This window comes from Anolis carolinensis, chromosome 5 (assembly GCF_035594765.1).
Source record: "Anolis carolinensis isolate JA03-04 chromosome 5, rAnoCar3.1.pri, whole genome shotgun sequence".
Classification (NCBI taxonomy): Eukaryota; Metazoa; Chordata; class Lepidosauria; order Squamata; family Dactyloidae; genus Anolis; species Anolis carolinensis.
In genome coordinates this window covers 74077391-74096818 of record NC_085845.1, presented here as the reverse complement: position 1 = coordinate 74096818, position 19428 = coordinate 74077391, and the positions used below count along the sequence as shown (strand labels likewise).

At 39.5% G+C, this 19428-nt stretch overlaps 1 protein-coding gene across 3 annotated transcripts in view; it reads left to right on the top strand.

Annotated features, from left to right (window-relative positions):
- The window catches only part of cracd (capping protein inhibiting regulator of actin dynamics), a 198791-nt gene that overhangs the window by 66502 nt on the left and 112861 nt on the right, over positions 1–19428 (top strand). The window lies entirely within an intron of this gene.

The window sequence follows — 19428 nt, the reverse complement described above, 5'->3', positions numbered from 1 at the left end:
CACTTTAAATGCTCAGCAACATATCTTACCTTTCCTCTCTTCAGCATCAGAACAGGTACATATGAAAATGCATGGGGTGTAGTGGGGCATGATATTTTTTCTTTAGAACTTCACAATACTGTCTTTCTTATTCTTTTGGTGCCATCTCTCTGTTTCTTTGACATTATAAATTCCTCGTATGGTTCTGCAGTTTAGATTCATGAGCCCAGAGCCAAAAAAAAAAAAAAAATCTGTTGCATGTTCTGAGCTCAAGCTGGGTTTTGAGTCATTTTTCTTGAACTGCAATCACCTGAGCCACATGGCAAATGGCATTTTAAATTATGACAAGATTAAAGAGAAGTGTTTGATTAAGCAGATAGGGTCAAATTAGTCAAATAAAAGGAAGCAGAATTTATACTAGGCTGGCAGAAGTTCCTTGCATGAGCACAAGCTCCTTGCATGAGTCTAAGTTGCTCTGATTATTTTGCCTTTAATACATACCTAAAGAAATGTTATTTTGAAATGAATGGGATGAACAGATGGATACTAGATATAGCAACCCAACCATTAGATAGGTTGAGGATTCCCCCAGGCACCAGATCTTGAGTCTACATGAAGGGTAGTAAATGAATAGCTATTTACTTTGTTTTTGTTGTATATTAACAGCCTGAGATGGAGAGATATTTTATGGTATTTTATGCTTCAGATGTCACACGAACTTGCCTGGCTTTGAATACTATGCACCTTGACTTGGTGGGTGGGAGGTGATGAAGGAGGCCACCATTTGCTTTTCTGCTAACAAAACATCTTGAGCCAGTCTTGACATGATTCTTTAATAAAGTTTGTTGGTAAAAAAAGGGTTCTGGTTTTGGATAGGAGTGTGTAAAACGGCAGAAATCAGTTCTGTTTTGTTTCTATTTTTGTTTCAAATTACACACACACACACACACACACACACACACACACACACCGGTTCTGTTTTCAGGAAGATTCTTACTGAAACGGAAACGGAACCCTGGATCCTGAATTATGATTCTGAACGGCTCCCTTTCCTAATCTCCCGGAACCTTCCCCAAAACAGAACAGGGGTCACCCAAAATTCAAAATGAAAACAGAACAAAAACAGAACTGATTTCTGCCGTAATGCACACCCCATTAACAATCAATGAGGAAGGTTTTCTCAGTTGTCCTACACTTGAACCTGATCATGTGATCCTATGCTCATTCACCATTCTGGCAATGGGAGTGACAAAATAAATGCTTTTTCTCCCTTCCTCCTGCCATGTTCAGCCAAATTATTTTTACTGGGTGAGGAGGTTTATTCAATATTTCCTGAAGGTCAGGTCAGAGAAATGACATATTAGATTTAATTACTCTATATGGGAATCGCATTGTGTTAACTGAATACTCTTTTTCACTTCATGGCTGAGAATTATACCAGTTCTGCACTCAGATAGATCAGAGAGTTGACAAGACTGAAATGAGAAGTGTGCCACAAAGTGTCTTGTATCTGTTATTAGAAAAGAATGAATGTGACCATGTGTGTATGACGGACCACTGGTGCAGAGCGCTCTGCCCAAAGGATTTTCTCTCCAGGTGAGTTACTCGGGAGAGTATTTCTTTCATGCTTCTCTGGGCATAAAGAAAGAATAGAATCATTTGCCTGCTTCTCTTTAAAGATTTATGTTAAGATACTATTGTGTGTTCACAAGGTTCACAAAGTTCCTTCTTGTAAGTGTATTTCAAAATCAGGTAGAATAGGAATGGTACAATACAATTTGCCTCAACAGGGAGTATGGGAAGTCAGCAGTAGAAGCTGTGCTGGATCATTACTAACTCCATGCAGATACTAAATTGGCTTAGAGTTAAATGAATCACTGAAGACGGGAGATCATTTTCCCAAAGGTATTTTATACAAGTAACCATTGCTCCTGCTGTGTATAGTGTGCCTTTGGTATTCGCTAGGGCTTGGTTCCAGGACCCTCCCCCAATAGATACCAAAATCAGTGGATGCTCAAGTCCCATTATATACAACAGTGTATTTAAATTGTGTCCTTTGTATAAAATGGCAAATTAAGATTTGCGGTATTGTTTTTAAATATATATATATATCTTTGAGCTGTAGTTGGTTGAATCTGTGGGTGCATAATCTGTGGATACAGATAGCCAGCTGTGCTTGTTTTTCTCTCTTCTAGGAATATCAATAGTCTTTTGTTGTACTTGGACAACAACGAGACAAAATAAACTATTTGTGTTAATCTTTGAGGATGATGTAGTGCTTTGATTTTTTAAAAGTAAAATATAATGAGTTCTGGCCAAGGGCAAAAATGCCTCTCTTGTTTGACTTTAAAATTATTATTTTTAAAAGAAAATGAAAATCTGGTGGGCATCTCTTTTTCTTATTGTGAAACTGTACTAATTGATTTTTTTAAAACTATCTGTAATTTAACATCAACTCAAGTAGTTTTATATGCTTTGATCAAATTGAGGCCTAATTTAAATGTATCACCTCAGTGGAGCAATCTTGGTATGTACTACACATATGTTCTAAATATATTGTGATAGTTATGCTGGTCTATGAGAGTAATAAAGAAAGATTTGATTTGATATTATGATACGTCCTCTTTGTTTCAGTTAGAATTACTCACGTTACATTTTTATGTCCATCCAGTATCCTAATGCTGATTCAAATATCTTGAAAGCACCGGATTTTGTAGAATATTGGAGGATAAGCACAATTATCCTTGGTTAGTATTTGCATGGAGACCACCAACAAATACCAGGAATTGTAGACTGTACTTTAGAAGAAGGAACTGATGAAACCACTTCTGAGTATTCCTTGCCTAAGAAAACCCCGGGAGCAGCGTGAGCGGCCGCTGTTAGCTCCAGTAGTCTGGCAGAACTTTTAGTGGCAGCATTCTTGATAATGTAAATCGTTTGCTCTCAGCTGAGAACCTCATAGAATGAAAGGATATTATACAAACACACATACACACATTACAGTATAGTGGTATTAAAATAGTAATATAAACATCTGTTAGGTCACAAATAGCCATGAGTGCTGGACATACGATATGCTACATCCTTGCTGAAGCTGGGGACTCTACCACACAAGGCAGGCAAACCGGTATTGCAATTTGGTGATGGTAGCTATCACAAGACCCTGTGTGCATCCCACTACTGGTTTGCCATTCCCCTGTGATTCTTCCATCCCTTTTCATTGAAGGGTAAAACCTGTCAATGGCTCCCATCTTGCTACGTTCCCATTACCTTAGTGCGATGAGTCCCTTCTGCTTCTGTGGCAGCATGCTGGCAGACATATATCTTCACTGGGAAGGATTCACCCCCCTGTCTCCCAGTCATTATTCTCAAGGTGGTGGCTTATGTATTGGAGCCCTGTGGAGTGATAAAGTCCTGGATTTGGGTGGTGGTCATGTGGGATTTTGGTCCTGAGACCCATTTTGAGCTGCAGTTCTGCCCCTTTAAATACCTAAGCTAGTTTCATGGATCATGGTGCTCATCAGTCATAACTGAAGACACAGTTGTGTGTTGGAAATAGTGGTAGCTGGGCATTTCCGTGTCAGTGGAGTTGTGAACCTACCCTGGGTTTTAATCTGTACATGGCAGTTAACTCTATTTTCCAAAATAAGTTTCAGATCTTGAACAGCTCTTCTAAATTTCAGACCTAGAGCCAGAACAGATTCACAGCTTGGTGTGGGAGCTAGTTACTAGTCAAAAATACAATTTCTTCCAGCCATTGGAAATTTTTAATTGCTTCTAATTGTATTCCAAATGTAGCCTATATATATACACACACACACACACACACACACACACACACACATACACTAGTAGCCTTCTGTATCCATAGATTTTGCATCCAAGAATTCCACCATCTACAATTTGAATATTATTTAAAGTCAGAAAGCAAACTTTAATTTTTTCATTTTACTATGCCATTGTATATAATAGGCCTTGGGCATCCACAGATTTTGGTATCCATGGGTGTGTGTGTGTGTTTCCTGGAAACAACCCTCAAGGGTCCCCTGTATCTGCACTCTATTTTTTGTTTGTTCCAGCAGCACTCCGTGTTGCAATGTTGTCTTAATTTACATAGTTCACTTTGAAAATTCTGCCTTTGCTTTTGAAAGCAACATTTCAAGTCTTCTTGTTAATGGAATACTTTGTCAAAGGAGCACTTTTCACTGCAGGAGGAAGTAGAAACTATTAGATGTGTGAACAGGTTTTCTTTTCCTATCTATTAAGAGGAAGTCTCACTAGCTCTAGCAAGCAGTGATTGATTTATAAGCTTCCTTTTGTCACTCCAGGAGCAGTTTGGGTTCATATCACATCCATAGATCCTTTTAGCTATTCATGTACATGCACATGTACAGACACACACACACACACACATTTAGTAGATGATAATGTTTGGATTGTACAAGCATGAATATGTTTTCCTAGTTTTCATTGCCAATTCCTTTCAATACAAAGCTAATCCAAGTATATCAACTGTCAGTGATTATTGCACAGCCCAGCAGCAATCCTATGTTTGATTTTGTTTATTCTGTGTTCAAGTGTTGTTCTTGCTTTAAGGGATGCATTTCACGTTCTCAAGTTTTTTTTATGGTTGAGAGGCAAAAGTATTTCCCTTCCAGGATTCCCTGCCAATCAGTTTAACTGGGCTTTATATTTCAGTTTTCTGTGTCTGCATCTATACCTGAATTAATGTAGTTTGACCCCACTTTAGCTGTCATGGCTCAATGTTATGGAATCCTGGAAGTTGTAGTTTGATGAGACACCAGTACTCCATTGCAGAACGGGATAGAATGACAAGGCACACTCAGAGCCCTTCCACACAGCCATATAACCCAGAATATCTGCTTTGAACTGGAATATCCGAGTCCATACTGCCATGTATCTCAGTTCAAAGCAGGTAATGTGGGATTTTATTCAGCTGTGTGGAAGGGTCCTCAGGGTGTCTATGTACCTAACTGCGCCTTATCTTTGGGGGGGGGGATGTATTTTGGGGATTGTGGTGGACTGCAAGACAATAAATACATACTTTAAATAAATTTACACATAACTTCTTCCTGCTTGGTTATTGTTTGTTATGGCATTTTATGCCCTTCTCTACTGCTGGAAGAACTATCAAATGGCTTTTAGTGCCCTTACATATCAATTAGAAAAACACAAAGTGGCTCCTTCCCTCAAATTTCAAAGGCTTAGAAGGAAAGGAGAATGGGGAGAGGAGAGGAAAGGAAACCCCAAGAATTGATGAATGAAGTTTTTCAGCTTGGTAGAATATCTGACGAACGACAGAGATGACAAACCTGTTGAAAGAAAGATGCACAAAAAAATGATACCTTTAATTGACAATTTAATTCGTTCTGTGACTGATCTCTTAACTCAAATCACTCTTATCTCAAGCAAATTTACAATTGAAATACAATTTATCTGTTCCACCACCCCCGAAACCTCCCCAATTTTTGTTAAATGTTTTTAATAAGAAAATAGACTGTATAAATAACAAATAATGTATAAATGCACATTCACATAGAACAATAAAAAAGAAAGATCAACTTTAAAATAGTAGAAGCACTAAGTTATGTTAAGGAAGCACAAAGCACAAAGTGAAGAGGTAGAGGGGTCCTTTTCTTTGTACTGTACGCATGTGTTGTAGCCTGGTCAGATTCTGAGTGCTCAGAAGAGGAGGAAGGGGATGCTGGTATAGATTCAAAGGGCCCAGAGGTGGATAGAAGTGGCCTGGAGAGAGTTGTTTTGGAATCTCCTGGCAATTCCCACAATACTGGAGAAGGCTATATCAGTTCTCATGAGAACCTGCCAGATGTGTAGACTGAGAGAAATGTGGGAGACAAATGTTTTTTTAGGTCAAGGCAATTGTAATTGTGAAGACAGGGCATACAACAAAGACAGACTTCCTTTCCCCAGAGAATTAGAGATAAGGAGAGGAAAAGCAGGTGTGTAAGAAATGATGTTATGAGAGGGATTGAGGCCTTTTAAAAGTGGTTCCTGCTTTGAGAGCAATGCTGTATTCAGGTGAGCAGCTCCCGGTTTTTGGTCTTATCGTCTTGGAATTCATGTATTCAAGTTTCTAAGTTTGTTCTTGCTCCTAGTTCAGTGGTTCCCAACCTTTGGGCCTCCAGGTGTTTCGACATCAACTCGCAGAAATCCCAGCCAGCTTACCAGCTGTTAGGAACTGTGGGAGCTGAAGTCTAAAAACACCTGGCAGCCCAAAGATTGAGAACCACTGTCCTAGTTCATGTGTAGCATAGGTTGCCTGCCTTGGATTTATGCTACCTCGTTTATGGATATATCTGTGGATTGACTCTGGAGACTGTATTTGCAAGGATTTTGGACTCTCGGCTATCTTGGAAATAACCTTTTGAACTTTTTTGAATTTGCTTATTTTTATATATATATTCTTCTTTTAATAAACTTCTACTTACTGGATTACCTGGGCAGAGTGTGGTTTGTAGTGAAAAGGTGTTTCAGGGCTCTAGTGCAACATCATTCCAGCCTCCCTCCCTCTCTTGCTCTCTCTCCCTCTCTCTCTTCATGAAGCCAAACATACCAGGAATAAAATCAATTAACCCAAAGTTCTCCAAAACGGACAAGAGCAAAGTGGACAGCAATCTCCCAAAGCAGACAAAAGCACAAGGCACGAAGGCTGCTTTCTTGAAGCGTTAAATCCCTTTACTCTCACACTAGCACTCCCTCTTAACAAAAACACTGCTCATATGTCAAAGCAAAACCAGGGCCAAGCGACAGCTCGTAACTCAAACACTCGTAACTTGGGGTGCTCTTAAATTGAGGTTCCACTGTAGTTCTATTTGCAGATTTTTCTAGGAATCAAGTGGCCTTGCACTATCTGTGAACCGATTTCAACTTTCTAAATATCAGAGTATACATATATATATTCCATTAGCAACGCATTCAGATAACATCCTTAGGACTGACTATACTTCACAAGAATGTTGCTGGACACACAGACTCCCTGTCCACATGGGGATATATTCCAAGACCACCAATAGATACCTGAAACCATCGATATAGCAAACCTTATATTTGGATTATACTTCAGCTGGAAGTATATTGTTGAATGAATCCAGAGACCCTAGAGAAGCCCACAAACACTTTGAAGGGTTCGATATTTTTGGAGCATGGATAAGGGAAACCTCTGAATATAAAATCTGTGGCTAAGGATATCATACTGTGTATGTAATTTGTTTCCATATTTGCTTCAAGTCACCTGTTGACTTATGGTTACCTTATGAATTTCATAGAGTTTACTTAAGGAATCCTCAGAGGTGGTTTTCCAGGTCTTTCCTCTGAAATATATCCTACAGTATCTGATATTTGGTGGTAGTCTCCCATTGAAATCATCCAATGGAATAATCTGAAACTGTTTTTATACCTAAAGAACATATTGTTTTAAATTTTTATATGCTTAAGCTGTTGTTTTATCATTGGACTGTTGTATGCTGTATGTTGGTATTGAATGTTTACCATGTGTAAACTGCATGGGAGATAGAGCTGTATATAAATAAAGTTTTGTTGTTGTTGTTGTTGTTGTTGTTGAAATACTAGCCGGGGCTGATCTTGCTTAGCTTCCAAAATAAGACATGATCTGGTGCCTTTAGAGCATTTAGGCCACATACTTTCAAATAATTACCAGTTTCCTTTAAATTTCACATACGGTATAGTCAGCAAATTCCTACCCAGGTCATTTCCCCAAATAAATTGTTTCAAAAATTTTCATCTCACACCCAGGTTATTCTGAATCAATAGAGGGACTTAGTTCCTGTAATTACTTCAGTTTTAATTGATTTGCAGTGAAGGTAAACAGGTGTGGGAAAATGCATTAAAAAGATTGGCTGGCAGTTTCTTTTTCCCCATGGGTTTTTCACGCACAAACATATACACTAAAATGCATAAGCATTTGCACAAAAACAGTTTTAAATAATTTAACAAAGCAGTTATTTAGGATACCAAGGTGAAATGAGATGGTAATTTGCAAATAATCTTTCCAGTGCCCATCTAAACCCAGATCCACAGTTACCTGCAGTTAATTATCTGAGCTACAAAGCCTCATTAGCCCCATAAATTAAGTTTTAAATAAAGTGGTGCATTCTGTGAGGTGTGTTGGAAAATGCCAGATTGGTGTGAGAAGTAAGGAATGGAGAGCAGAGGAAAGAGAAGAAAGGCGGGAAGAAAGAAGACTTAAATTGTTTTAGGCCACATGCGACTCTTGTGGAGAGGGATCAGGTGTGGCTTGGTCCTCAAAACTCCCGACAGTTCTGAAAAATATTGCTTTATCTCCATTCCTTTAGGCTCAAAAGTGTGTAAAATGTGTGTTTCAAGGGTTACCTCCAAATTAGTAATCCTCCAAATGTTGGATGCAATATCATGGTGGGGTCCTTCAGAATGTATCTCTTCCCCCCCCCCCCCCCCGCCCCTTTTAAGCCATTGAGACCTGGCTAGAAACTCCTACTTGACACCCTTTCTTTGTTTAAAGCAATATAAGATATGGAGATACATAGAGATAAGAAAGGTTCTGCTTTCTTTCTGCTTCCACACACATACTAAGAATCAAATACATATGTTCAGAGAAGCTCCTGTCCAGATTACAGTATTCTTTGTAGAGTTGACCTGTCCCTCCTCAAATACAACCCTTCCGAAAGCCTCTCTTTTACATGGCCATTAAACTAAGAAGAAACTTTCCACTGATATCAGTGAAGTCCCTGTGAAGACAGGAGATTTAATTCCTCTTTCCCCAATTGTAACACCTTGGAAAATTGCTATCTGCAGGGCAATTAAGATGAGGAATAATGTACTTTGGCAGGCATCCTGCAATGCAGTTACGATGTCATAAGGCAGACATACCACTTCATAATTGTTCCGTATTCCCATTTATAATTGTGGCGCTATTGCCATGACCGCAGATGTCCCTAAAACCCAGCTTGAAAGGCAACTATCCATACCAAGCAAAGGAGGGCTGGTGAGTGGGATGCTAAAAGATGACACACCCAGACCCTTCCTGCCAGCAAGCCATGGTCTGACAAAGGTCCCTGCTTCTGGTTGTCACAGGAAAGTCTGGATATGGCCTCTTCCAGCTCTTTCCTTACCAGACCCACAGAATTCCTTTACTCAGTACAGCTGTCTGGCCGATGAGATGGGCTTATAACATAGGAGATCCATATTTTGTGTCCCATACAAAATATCACCTTTTAATTGTCATTACTGTACTCTTAGGGTTTTAGTAAGGGTCCTGGAAAATACATTTGATGCATGCCTGGTGCCTTCAAAGATGTCCAGAAGCTGAACTGAAACTGTCAAGAGTCAGACGCCAGTTAACATACAAAACAAAGTTTATTCCGAAGATAAGCCAAAAAATAACAAACACAGGAAATATCCTTGAAACACTTCACTTTTCAGTGTTTCGAGAGTAGATTGGACAGTAATAACTCAAAAACGAGCCACGCTAATTTCCCATGCTGGCATTCAATAAAAAACTAAATAACACTTCAATTCAGCTTTGGAAAACAAATAGAGTTAATTGCTGGAAAATAAACAAACTAGAAAAGCAGTAAAGCTGCTTCCACGGTGCAGATAAGCCGAGAGCCTCAAAGGGATGATGAATAGCCGTCGTCAGAAGAATCCAAGGTCAGGTCAGGAGGCAGCAGAAATTCCGAAAGACAAACCAATAGTCAGAAGCCGGGAGTAGCCATCAGTCAGAGGGCGTAGACAGAAGCCATGTCAAATTCAATCCAAAGTCCGAAGAGGGTGCAGTCATCCAAAACAGGTCCACGATAAGACACAGCGAGAGCCAAGCCAGATGGTATCAGCAGATCCGAATCACAGTCCAAGTCCAGAAACACAGAGATCCCAATGGGGCCTCAGCAACACCTTGCCACACGCAAAGTGCAGTGGCCAAACATTCCCATTTTATTCCCCTTCCTCCTGGGTGACCAAACACTCACACCCAAACACCAGGTGTCCCAAATCTACTCAGAGTCTGAACTCCACACAGCTAGAGCTCGTGGATCTGGAGTACCTAGCAATTCGTCGGAGTCCCAATCATCCTGCCCACACTTAGCCCCATGAACACTTAAAGAACCATCCTCCCTTCTCCAAGCATCCCAATTGGGATCAGCTCCTGCAGAAACCCCAGGTTCAGAAGTATCCATAAGCCCCAAATCCCCAGACATCTCTGGTGGCTGTGCCCATTTAGTGCCCACTTCCCCAGCCACCACCTGTTCCTCAGCATCCATCTCCCCATCTGAATCTTCCTCAGAAGATCCCCCATATAGCTCTCTAAGTCGCTTCCTGCGCAACTCCTCCAGTGAACCCTCATCACGAGGGTTTTTTCTTCCTCTCCGAATTCCATCACCATCAACCATAATCCCTGAAGGCGCAGTCACAACAGAAACTGTGGTATGCCCTATATCCCAGGATCCACTGCACTGATTATATGAGCCTTCACTGCCAAATCATCGGGGATATGTAGATGATCTGGGATCAGATCTTGGGGGCATTGTAGATCCAGCCAAAGTGAGGCTTACTTATTTATTTAAGAGCATTTCCAGACAGCGCCAAAACGTGGGAGTAAAAGGAGGGGCAAAAAACCCTGGGACCTCAGAGCAGGTCCCCACACAGACCTGCTGGTCCCGGGATTTCTTTCCCCACCACCCTCACTGGCCTCCCTTCTGTGTCTCGGAATAAAATGGAGGACAAAAAGGGGACACATATATGGTTATGTGCTGATCCGTATATGCACACGTGTGTGCATATAATAAATAATAGTATATTCACATGTTTACATATGAGGTTCAGCACATAATAGAGTGAATTCAAAATAACTTCTGCTGGATTTCTCCCTTCCCTAATTATTTATGAAAGCTCTTTTTAATATTAGTGTAAAATAAAGAATTTCAACGAATTCTAATGGCCCTCCCGTTCATGCTTCCTTTACATCAGTTGTGCGTCCGTTTGATAGCCCAATCAGCTGATTAGCTGACATATGAAGATGCACATCTTTTGGCCAGAAATGGGATAAAAGGGGACCTTTTATCATATGTTTTCTTCTTTTGTAGTGATTCAGTGCACATTTACTGTTGACGTTGAAATGGGAACTCCCATGTTTAAAGCCCTGTCTGGATGGGCCCTAAGATACTTTATTGCTGAAAATCCTTATCTGGATGCTTTTTGCCACAATGTCCAATTAAGGACAATCTTTGCTGTTTAAAAAAGTACATGGGGAAAGGACTGGAAGATCTCTTTTTCCACTGTACTGCAAATTCAGTATTGAGGACTGTGCAGCTGACTTTTACTTTTTAAAAAACAAAAATGTATCTACCCATACACATGCTGTTAAAACATATTCTTACAATAATTGGTTATTTATTGTTGAATAACGTGAAACGAATTTAGTGTTCTGGAGGCACTTTGTATTTTCTGAATCAATGAGTGAGTACAGCTCTGTTTGTTTCTTTTTTGCAACCAACTCACTGAGGGGTCACCAAGTTGCAGATACTTCTGGATGAAAGAAATAGAAGGAAATCTGACAGTATGTGATGTCAGCCTTCAAGCAGGTCACTCTAGTCTAGCTGGAAATAATTGAATCATAGCCTCTCAGTAACAACAGGTTCTTTGTTGCCATATTGTTGTACCCTTGACACCTCTTTTGGTATGGTTAAAATAGCGTTATCACAGTTGGTATGAGAGTAAGAGATTATGAAAACAAATTAAGATACTGTCCCAGAATCTATTGACTTTTCTCAGCCTCACTATTTAATACAGTCATCTAACAAGGGGAGGTTATGTTTTCAAGAACCGTGTTACTGCAAAGACTACTGACCAGGTGTCTACTAGCTGCTAACAGTGTCACCTTCACACAGTCAAGATGTAATTGTGGCACATATATATACAGAACTTCCCGGGAAATTTGACAATAGAGGATTGCCAGGATATCTAGAGAAAACACTTCCTGTGTGATGCATAGTATTCAAAGCCCTTTACATATAACTGAATTTATGTTTATTGAGCTCACATAATAAGCAGGTCTACTATACTTAATAGGATTTTCAATGTCACAGCATTAATCTAGGGCAGATCTTTCTAAACATTTTATGTTGGCAACACACTTTTTAGACTTGCATAATTTAGCAACACAGTTATTTGGTTTTACTAGCAAATAAAATGTTAGAGCAACACCTTATAAAAGATAAGGATACACACATAAACTGTAGTATTGAAATGGATTGGGGCACAACATAGCTCATGAAAATCTTTAATTGATTTATTAAAAATATGATTTATTTCTTATTTAACATAAACTCAAAAGTTTCTCCCTATTTTCATGCAATACACTTACACACGGAAGCCAACACAGAATTTGGAAAGCTATGGCTGGGGTTTTCATATGTCACAAGCCTACCTGTTCTTTGCTAAATGTAAACTTATGTGGTCATTCTTCTGGCACACATTTGCAATGTTTTACCTTTTAAAAATCATCAAATTTTATGTTCAGCGTGTTTAGGAACAGCTTAATTACTTCCAAAAAGTTCTTAGCATTCATTTTGCTTTACAAAATGTTGTACTACACATGCATTTGTGGCCTTCACGATTGTGATTGGACATGAAGAGTAAACTGCACATTTATAGCAGAGTTGGTTTTTGAAAGCATGGTATTGAATTAGTAATTTATTTTCTGACAGATGTGTTTGCCTCAGCACTTTCTCCCTCCAAGGTCATTACAATTAGTGCAGCGTTAGAAAAAAAGTGAGAAATAATCCCATATAAGATATAATAAAATAAAAAACCTTTCGTTATAATTCATGGCCATTAAAGCAGATCAGCTACAGAGGAACATCTGATCTGTAAGGTTGTGGTTACATTTTAATATCCCTCATTCAATATTCTTGGGATCAAAATTGTTTTGGAATTTTATTTTTGAATTTTGGAATATTTGCGTATACATACACAGTAAAATATCTTGGAGATGGGAGCCAAGTCTAAATACAAAATTGATTTATGTTTCATGCACATAGACCAATGGTTCCCAATCTTTTTTTGACCAGGGACCTCTTTAACCAGGGGCCATTTTGACCAGAGACCACTCTCCAACATTAGTACCAAAAGGGTTACACATCCATGTTGATCAACTTTAGATTCGGTTTGGTTATTTGGGGTGCTGATTCATATTGCATTGGATAGACCACATCTGCTCTAGTTTCTCATACAGAACATATGCCATCCAGTAGTCACCATCTGCTCACCCACAGAAAACCATATTTAATAATCTAGAACTGATGTGGTCGTTCCAATGCAATTTTATGAATCAGCACCCCAAATAACCCCAGAAACAAGCCTAAAAACGAAGACACCAAGGCACCCCCACTTCCGGGTGCCACATAGAATGACTCCACTCAGGAAGAGGGAGGAGGAGGAGAAGCAGCAGTCAGGAGGCTTGTTGGTGTGCTTTTTGTGAATAGTCAGCCTCTTCCCCTCCTGACATCCCCATTGCCTTGGCACTATAAGAGGATTTTGTGAGACCAGACGCTCTCGTTGCAACTGTGTAGTAATGGTGAGGCCACAGACCATATTTTAGTTTTTGGGAACCACTGGTGGTCCACAGACCATAGGTTGAGAACCACTGACATATATTGAAGGTTAATTCTATATGCAAATTATATACTATTTTTTGTGCATGAAACAAACTGTGTACATCGAACCACCAGAAAGCAGAGGTGTCATTTTCTCAGCCACCCATGTGGCATTTCTTGATAAGGAATGCTCAACCTGTATACACTTGCTATGTTATGGAAGAACATCTTGAGGCAGGAGTATATGCCATGTAGCACAGGTTCTGGATATTTATGGCATACTTAATGAATGGTATAAGAACTTAGTGTATAGTACTTATGGCATAAATTTAGGACTACATTCACCTCAGCATTTCCAGTGTTGTTCTCTGGTTTGCCAGATTAGCCAAAGTTAGATAATACCTTTGTGTTTACATTATCCCACACTAGGGTAGTACTGTCTCATAACTTGTGGTTTAATGGTCACAAAAACTAAGCTACTAAAATGTTTGAGGTAATTTTGTCCCAGTACTGAGACATTCTGCTTCTCGCATGCAAAATTCAACTGGTGTTTCAATTATGCATGAGTTTTTGTCTGAAATCTATGTCACTTACATTTAAGCATTCGTGTATTTGTAGGATGTTTGCCTTCCCGAAAACTGGTTCACAGCTGTTGTGTTTTTGGAACAACATAGATGTGATAGTAGCAGATATCTTTCAAAATCACACCTCTCCCTTAATTCACATGTCTACTTCATTGCCCAAACAGGGAAGGTAGGACCTCCAGTTCACAGGCTGGATGGGACCATTGGGGATTCACCATCTGGACCACAATTCATGCTGTTTTTTCCAGAAGTGGGATATTTAAAGGTTTTTGAACTTTAAATAATCTGCATAGAACTGAGCTGTGTTTTTCAGACAGGAAAGCTGTCACGTTGGGGCATATGCCTGAGTATACATGCATGAAATAGAGCTATGTTTTGTTTTGGCCCTACCAAAACTGTAATAGAATCATATGTCCTTTGACCCATGGACATTTTAGCATCTTAGCACAGTATGCACCATGGTGATAGAGCTGTATATTGAATTCTTGATTTCTCAAAAAAGTGGACTCATACAGATACCTTTTGGGTTCCCTTCTACTTAAGGAAAATACACTAACAAAAGACATTTAAATTGCATTGATAAAAAGAAGGTGTGAAAAGTTCTATGCAAATGAAGACATTCCATCCACTTTCTAAGTTTTGGGCATTAGTTGAGTTCCATGCTGGTCTGTACTTGTCTCATAGGGGCTTCCACACAGTCATATAACCCAGAATATCAAGGTACAATATCTGCTTTGAACTGGATTGTCTGAGTCCATATTGCCATATAATCCAGTTCAATGTGGATTTTATGAAGCTGTGTGGAAGGGGCCTGAGTAAAGATTTCAGCCTTATTGTAGTTTTCTTTTGAAGTTCCTTCTCTAGCAAAGCTGTTATCTATCATGTCATTCCTTAGCTCTTAATGGCCTCTCTCTGGTTTTATATCCATGCACATATCTATATGTTTACTAGAAGTATTACATTCATCCAATCGTAGCTTATTAGGTTAACAAATAGATGTTATGACAATATAACTGCTGTTTAAACTGAAATATTTTGCTAGACTGTATTTGGCGGATAAGATTCTCCCATTTGGTCCATTGTTGCAGAATGAATCACGAATAGCTGATGGAGTGACTTGCTCTTGGTGTTGTTGTTGTTTTATGAGCACCACAGTTGGACTATATTAACAGGACTTCCTGAATTGGAAGATATTCCCCAAAGATATAAATGGATTGCCATGCATGTAACATGAAGCATTTGCGAGCATAGTTTTTATGTGGACTATACCCTTCTTACTATTTTAGTGCCCTTCCAGATAGGCCCTATATCCCAGAATCTAATCCCAAATTTTGTGCTTTAAACTGGATTATATAAATCCACACTGCCAGATAATCTGGGATAAACAGAAAACCTGGGATCGGATCATGGGATATAGGCCCTTGGGCCCCATCTACACTGCCAAATAAAGTCCAGATTATCTGCTTTGAACTGTATTATATGGCAGTGTAGACTCAGACAGTCCAGTTCAAAACAGATAATCTGGTTTATCCACTTTGATAATCTGATAGTCATAGGATGGAGCTATACTGCCCTGTATCCCAGGATCTGATTACCACATTATCTGCTTTGAACTGGATTATATGTCTATGCTTCTAGATAATCTGGAATAATCAGATAATCTGGGATCAAATCCTGGGATATAGGCAGTGTAGATCCAGTTTTACTTTCCTGGGCTCTATCCTAACCTGGCTCTAATACTGGAAGAGAACTGGTTGGTTGGGGGGGGGGAGCCTAAAGCTTTCTTTTTCGCTTCTTTAGGGTGGACCAAGAAGAGGTAAGGTATAGGAGGACAAAACATCCACTTCTTGTCACTTGAATATTATCTGCTTCTGTTCTGGATATGAACAGAATAGATTGCCATCACATGTAATTCGACTGTCTATTGACCTTTATTTAAATCTATTTTCTAACTTTGCAAATAATAATCAAATTTGGCTTCTTCTTCTCCAAAACTCTCAGAATCACATTATGTTAGGGCTGATGGGTAATGCAATTTGCTTATCCATTTAGAAGTAACCAGAATCTATTGGAGTGTACCCATTTCCTAAAACTGTATTTTCAGAATCTCAAATGATGAAGCTCCATTTTCCTTTGAATTTTATTTAATTGTTTACTTGCTTGAATTTCAAAACGCTTCTTGATACTTAGCATTCATCCTTTTAGTGCACACTCATTATTTCTTCTTCTACACATGAAATCTAAAGTTGGTTTGCTTTCACTCGGTATTCTTTGCTTATAGGGATAGATTCCAACGGAGGTCTCTTTTCCACTACATAATTGGGTCACTTTGATACTACTTTAACTTGTCTATTGTAAAAAGAGGAAAGAATGTATACTTATACATTTTGACTGATAAATCTATACATAAAAAAAAAAAACTGGCATGGCTGCATCCTATAGAATCCTGGGATTTGTAGTTTGTTGAGGCACTGGAGCTCTTGGACAGAGACGTCTGAATACGTCATTAAGTGAACTTTCTTGAGGGGCAGGAAATAATTTGATTAGGTTTGAAATTCTCAGTGAAAGTTTCAATTTCATATCTCCCAAGACTCATGACTTCATCACACACAGTAAAATCAGCATTTCTACACATTTAAGAAACGGCAACTCACGGTACCCTTCAACTGTGGGGGTGAGGTATTTTGCTGTTTCTAAAGTGTTTGTTTTTCCAATGAGTCCTAAGCTGTTTGGCAATCTACTTATTTTTAAATTGCCCGCATAGAGATGGGTAAAATGGCCAATTTATCCATGTGATGTTAATCCCTCTTGCCTGCTTTTGTTGCTCGCTTGTAAATAAAATGATGATGCTGTGTGAGGGAGGAGCTGAAATGCCAATTTCCCCAGATTGCTAATGCAGGGGCTTGGGGAAAGATCAATTACCAATGCAAAGGCTATGGGAAAGATTAGTGTTAATTTAAAACCATTTCATACTATTTTTTTTAAAAAAAGATAAATAATCCAAATCCTGGAGGGACACAGATTTTGTATATACTAAAATGAGCATCGATGTCAAGGACAGAACGCCACAAGATAAGATATAACAAAGTTTATTGGAGTTACAGAACCAAAAATGCCCGTAAAAGACAAGGGCTAGGCAAATATTGGCCTTAAAAGTAAAAAGGCACAAGGAAAACGTTCAAAAGATAAACCGGATTAAACCGGAGTTTAATCCGGGTTAAACCAAAAAAGCTTACTTCAGCCTGGGACTAAAACAAACAAAAGCTGGTGAACAAAAGGTTCAAAGGAATACAAAAAACTGGCAGCAGATGCTTCTCTGCTGCCAAAAGCTATGTTTGAGTAACTAAGAGGTTACTCCTCCACACAGCAAGCAATTTCCAGATACAAACGCACCATTCAAGGGCAGAAGCGGTCAGCGAAGTTCCAATCCGGTCCGAAGGTCGTAAGGAAGGTACAGACGTTTGTAGTTCACCAGGTCCAACGATAATCACAGGAAGGAGAGTCCGAGGCCGAGTCAGTCAGTCAGTCAGTCAGTCCAGAATAAACAGATGGCGTCCGTCAAGAAGACGACGGAGGTCCAAGCTATTAAGATTAAGCACAGGTTGCACAACAAAAGCCCACACAGTTCCTCCCGCCGTCTATGCCCAGTGTCCTTGGTAACTTACGTAGTCAGCAAACGAATCACACCCGTCTTCAGGAATTTCCCACACAGAGCCCAAGCGTTCGTCCAGATTACCTTGCCCAACGCAATTAGCCATTGCTTCCAAACCCCATTTTATGCCAGTTTACAGCTCCTCATCACTATCAGCTGTTACCCTAATTCCAGGCGTTTCCTCATCACTTTCCTCATCAGAACTGAAACACCTTTGACTACGCCCCACAGCATCCCCAGCTGTGGATCCCGTCCCATCCCTCCAGCTTGTCCACAGGTCTAATCCTGAAGGTCCCCAATCGCCTTCCATACTATCATTGCCAGTGGCACCCAAATCCTCCCTCACACGAGTCCATTCCATGTCATCCTCCTCTGAGCTAACCATCTCTTCCTCCATTCTCTCAGTAAAACCCTCAAAGGAATCCTCGTCAGATGGTTCTGCAAATAAGTCCCGCAGCCGCTTCCTTTCTCGCTCCTCGAGAGTATCTGACTCCCGAGGAGTCTTACGACCACGTCTCCCAGTATCGGAGCCATAAGGCTCAACCATAACAATCGAAGTGCCATCAAGTTTAAATGGGTGCAAAAAAAAAAAAAAACCCTGTTAGAGAGAAAAGGAAACCAAAACCTTCACAATCTGATATAAACCAAGAATTGGGTGGGAGTTGCAAAGTGGAATTTGGAGAAATACAAGCAAACTAAGATGAAGAGATTTTAACTCCTTGACTTTGGCTGAGAGCCTACATTGTGCTTGTATAAAGTAAATATACGTCCATGTAGTTATTCAGTACAACATAATACTGTTGAATACTGGCATTGTACAATTGACTGGGTATCTGCCAGTTTGACCTACCCATTGTGGAATGGAGAAATCACAATGGTTGTTCTGCAATCCCAGTCTGACTACTGTTATGCAGGAAAGCACTGACAAATAGTTATGTAACAATGGTAGAATCTTGTTTGGTTAGTCTCATTGATTCAATTGTTGAATTGGTGAATCATATACTTCTTTTTAAGTCTCACCTTAAAACATAACACGAAAACTGTAATTTGTTGAATTAAATAGGAAAACACATTGTGTCTTAAGGTCAGCAAAGATGTAATCAGCATATAAGATATACAGTACTATCTCTGTATCTGAGAGGATACATTCCTGGACTCTTGGTGGAAACACAAAACTGTGGATAACAGCAAACCCTGTTGAAATGAAGGACTTACAGCCCATAAATATAATAGAGCAATGTTAGAAGACCTATTGCACTTCCAGAGAGGCCTTTTATCCCAGGATCTGATCCCAGGTTTTCTGTTTATCCCCGATTATCTGGCAGTGGGGATTCATATAATCTAGTTTAAAGCAGAAAACCTGGGATCAGATCCTGGGATATAGGACCTGTCTGGAAAGGCACCTAGAAAATACTTATAAATGATTTTTTGGATGTGGATAAATAAAATCAGAGATACTTGTCCCTGAGTACATGGGAGTCTTGTTGTATATGAAAACCACAGTGGAAAGAAAGAACAAACTGTCAAATATTTCAATATAAAGTAGTTTAAAAATACTAGAACTGCAATCTCAAACCCTCTTATT